Consider the following 5,234-nt stretch of genomic DNA (forward strand, 5'->3'; position numbering starts at 1 on the left):
TTTTTTTTTTTTACAGTTTAGCACACCACTCATTTTGTGTGAAAATGTTATTTTTTTTAAAGAAATAAAACCATGAAAAAATAATTCAAAAGTTTGACATAATCAATAATTTTGCCTGGTGCTGCGCCTCTCCTTGCCTGACTCAATCCCTGTCGAAGCTAGGTGGGGCAGCTTTAATGTCAAAAAAGAAAGGAAGAGGAGGAAAATACAGACTCAAAGCAGATGTTGATCTGTCTTATTTGCATTTAGTTGCTTGGAAATGTTGTGGTGGGGCACAGAAATCACGTTTCGTCTAGGGTGCTGTGCGGCCGGCCCTGGCCTCAAGGTAAGACACACCTGTGCTAACTAGAAGATTTAGACACTCCTCTCTACAATCCACCAGGGCAACCCAAAAACAAAAAAAACACAGCACCTGTGCAGTTCAAACCCCATACAGCTGCATGTGACTAAGGGTGTAAAGTCCATTGGTGCGGATCGAGTCCTGAACCTTGCGTTTGATCTGTATTCAGATTGCAGTCAAACAGACTTCCCTGTTCCGGACTAAAACTTATAAGCAAAACCACATGACTAAAGATCTCTTCAGTCATTAGCCAAGAATTATAAGAGTGGCGAAAAGCAAGGAGAGAAAGAATAATAGAAGTCCTATACTTTGTAATCCTTGTTGGGATAGTTCCCTTGTTCAAACATTATATTTTGCTGACCAATTTTAGTATCTGTATCATCGTCAGGTTCAACACTTTTTACTGCTGCTTTGGAATGGTAGGGGCATGCTGCAAGGTGGTTACTAAGGAGACGCTGGGTATGAAGGTACGCTGATAAATGACTTAAATTGTCGGGAAAACAGTGTGAGAAGCAATCACGTTAAAAGTTGTTAAATGGGCATTCATCCATCTGACCACATTTCAATGAGTTGCTGTCTCATCGTTGCTCCACGTTTGTACGCAGCTCTCTGTTTACATCCCATAATGGTGGCCATTTTGGTTCAGTTGTTCCGCACTTAGCACAGAGCCTATTCAGACTGAAAAAACCCAGAGCAAACCAGAACTCAATCTGATAATAAACAAACCAAAACCACCCCGAAAGGTGGATCTGAGAGCAGTTCCTGGTCTTGGACCAGGTTCCACTTGGGTGTATTTAGACTGAATATTTGTTCCAGATTATAGGTAGAAATAAACTTGGTTCACTTTAAGTGAACCAAATGAATACACCCTAAGACTTTAATCTTGTTGTCTGGTTTTGGGTTCATTGACCAATCATTCAGGAGTTGGACATTCCTAATATTAATAAGTTGCAAATATGTTAAATGAAATGTGAGATTAAAAATCTTTTTTCGTACAGTCCTGTTGATTATGCTCATTTTTTAATTGACCAACATGCATGGCTGTAACTCTAAGTCCAGTTCCAAACTTGAATGGATGATTCTGATGTTTTTATATCCAGTCCTGAAAGAAGACAAAGGGGCATCACTTGAAGAGGACTGCCAGTCTGAAAGAAGTTTGAATTAAGATTTTGGGGGATGAAGATGTGTTTCACTAAAATGCAAGGAATACACACTCTCACACCAGCCAGCTTCTTTCCTGTGGGCAGCTTCTCTCGTTGGATTGCAGGAGTTAGACCCAATGGAAATCATTCCCCTGAAACATTTTAGATGCCAAATACTTATGGGGGCTGAAAGACTATTATAAAGTGGCAATCAGCCATTTATTCAAAATTATTTTAAAATATGAACTATAATTTGCATGAGCTTATACCTTCTGGTGCTGCATAAATAATTCATGACTGATGTCTTAAGCTATGATGGTGAGAAAGCATGTATGAGGATATTAATTTCATCCTGTCCACATGTGTGCATGTTCTTTTTTTTCCATTTGGAGACCCTTGCTGCCCTTACCCTCACCACAGATTTCTGGGTCTGTCAATCAAATTTAACAAGCTGTGGATAGAGGTGGGGAAAGGGGCACTTCCAGGAAGGAGAGGAAGGTGCTGTGTGAGTGGCTTGAGAAAAATTCCAGAAAGTGTGTAGAAACGGTTTATATTGCATGAAAAAAACAAATTGGGAGCGGTAAGGACTCCAATCTGCATCCATGTGGGGTTTATGATGCCGATTGTTTCACCTGAGGTGGTTCAAATTAGCCGTTAATATAGATGAGAGATGCTTATGCTATGTACACAATGGACATGGGATGCGCGTTCAAGAACTTCCCAAATTGGCATATTGTGTTCACACAGGTCTGTCACTACCTAAAACTACATGCACTTGCTGGGTGCAAAATGTCAAACTGATGCAAATTTAGCAAATCTTAGTCCAGATTTTTTATTAATTTAACACAACTCTATTCCGATAAATAAAAGACCTGGTGTCACATAATTCTAGCGAGGCACAAACCACAAAATGTCTCCTCTATGATAAATTTTCAAATGGTTGGCACTTCTGTAAATTAAAAAGGACAGTCCCCATAGACCACTAAAAATCAGAGTCCCTGACTGGTTTAACTGTTAACGTGTATTCGATGGCCACAGGTTTTTTACGAAGAGCCAGAAAACAGATTTAATAAGGAATAAGATATGTCAACACACATATTTATTATGGTATTAACCAAAAATTGTGGTCAATGTTTTCTGGATTGCTCAGAAAAGGATTCCTACTGAAGTAAGTAAGTAATTACAGGTAATAATTAATTATGTGCGCTTAGATAGACTTTTCATTGGAAATAGTTACTTGCATTGCTGGGGGCAGTGTGATTTTAGCATTTGGGTTGTTGAAACACAATCCGTGAGATTTAACAGTTATGTAGAGATTACACCCCAGTCAACCACAATTCAAGCCCTAAACATGAAATTGACTATTTTAAGTAAAGTCAGGGAGGTAAAGAGTTTTACTTTAAAACCTTTTTTTTCAAGGTATATTTTTTCACAAAGTGTCAAGAGCTGAAGGTGAATGATTCAATATGAAGGAGACCAGGTTAAGAGACAGAAAATCAAACATTTAACAAACTGAAATATGAGAAAAACCATGGAGAAACAAAACGGTGGTATGGCAGAGGAGATGTCCTAAAAACTAGACACTTAAATAGTCTTAGGGCAATTAACTGAAAGGATAACAGCTGTGGACTATGATGAACCTAGAACTGGTGTGACGGAGACGGCAACTCAGACAGAAAAACAAAACCACAGAACTCATACAGTACCCCTCCCAAAGGGCAGATCCCAGATGCCCAAAACCTGAGAGGAGCGGAAGGGAGGAATGAAACAAAAATGGGTCCAGAAAACAGTGAAGGTTTGTGGCTTGGAGAAGTCCCCACGACTCTCCCCAGGAACAGGAAAAATAAAGGGGAGCAGCCTCAGTGACCCTCATCCGGGACAGGAAACATGGTCTCGGGGGATGAATGAGAACCCTCCACAGGAATTAGTTATGAATTAACAAACGTTTATAAAGGTAACCTTACTATACAGTGTTTCTGGACTGGGTAACAAAGTTTTACAGTATAGAACTCTACATCACTTTCTCCAAATATACGATAACTCTTAAATAAAGCTTTTGCCAGACTTTAATACACTCAATAAATCCCAAACAACAATCCCAAAGTTTACAAGCCCACTGCTTTTAAATATAGATTCACACATCTGAGCCACTTTTCACTTTCTCTTCCAGACAAACTCATTTGGGTTTAGATCTAGCTGTTCCATATCTAACTTGAAAATTGAACGCCAGGTTAAGTTTCATTCTGCTTCTTCGGGATTTTAAATTGCACCTTTCCCATAATAAATCAGGTAAGCTTTTCATTTTCCATCTGTGCAGACACTGTTATTTAGATTTGATGTTTACAGAAGCTCAGTTACAAGTTAGTCTCAGTGCTCCTTTTTGTAGCGCTAAGGCATTTTCTCGAAGCTGGAATTACTATGTAATGGAGGCATAAAGAATAAAATGTATATAAAAACATAAAGAATATTATGCAAACTATTTCTTAGAAGGCAATATCATCAACATGTATTTGTCAGGAAGCAGTGGTGGAACGCCCACAATGCAGGAGACTGAGCTTTGGGGCAGAAACTTGAACATTTAATACATCATTTTAAACATGAACAAAACCATATAATAAAGAAGCAATACAATGATGAAAAGTCAATGATCTGAAAATGACAAACTTAAAAAAACTGACATTTAAATACACTGGGGGTAATTAACTGAAATACACACAGCTCTGGATGATAATGTGACATGAACCACGTGTGACAGACATAGGGACAAGTCAAAACAGAACATGACCAAAACAAAACTAAAAAATAACACTAAATCAAAAGGCACAATTCTTTCACAACTTTTTTTTGTTAGTTTAAATAGAATCCAAAAAAGGCAAAATCTCTAACATGTTTATTTCAGTGCTACACAAGAAAAGACATTATTTTTTATCTGAAAAGTTATTCCAGTTAAAAATCCCTGTTTTATTATATTTTCTGTATTCCAGTTAAATATCTTTGTTTATTGCATTTGAGAAAAAAAACACCCTTTTCGTAACATTGCTTACCTAAAAAACATTGTTGTTTTAAAGCTGCTGCAGGATTACATTATCACAGCTTTGTTGTTGCTGCAAAACGAGAGCTTTTTGATACCTTTAACCCTTGTGCTATCTTCCAGGGTCCAGATGACTCCTCCCTTATATTGATGTGTGATCTCTCCCATGGTAAAAGTGTACAAAGGTGGACGGGATTTCATGTCTGCCACCAGTGAAGATAGACAAAAATCCTTGAAAAAAAAAGTTCTTGTGGGGTCCAGATGACCCCACTTTCAATGTTAACATGCCAAGGACAGCACAAGGGTTAACTAATCCTAAATCCTTTGAGTAAAGGACACGAGATCACAAATGAAAGATTTGCTGCAACAGATGGTGACATGTGCTGACTGTTTCAAAAGGTACACCGAATGCAATTCGCGTGGCAGAGCTTCAATGAGCTTCAATACCAACTCAATGGTACAGGTGAACTCTGAGGAGAATTGTAGCCATGCGGCTTGATTTGAGCGACCGGCGCGGCACGAAGGTCTGCCAGCAGCTCGATTTAAACGATGAGATGCGAATCGGGCGGCGAGGCCAAAATGTAAGCACCTGAAGTTTGACAGGTCGCTGCATCACATCTGCCAATCAGGAACTCAGCTTTGGGCATGTGATGTTTTTAGTAGAGCTGTCAGGCGATTAAAATTTTTAATCACGATTAATCGTATTTTGTCCAGAGTTAAC

This window comes from Oryzias melastigma, linkage group LG6 (genome assembly GCF_002922805.2).
Source record: "Oryzias melastigma strain HK-1 linkage group LG6, ASM292280v2, whole genome shotgun sequence".
NCBI classification, from domain to species: Eukaryota; Metazoa; Chordata; class Actinopteri; order Beloniformes; family Adrianichthyidae; genus Oryzias; species Oryzias melastigma.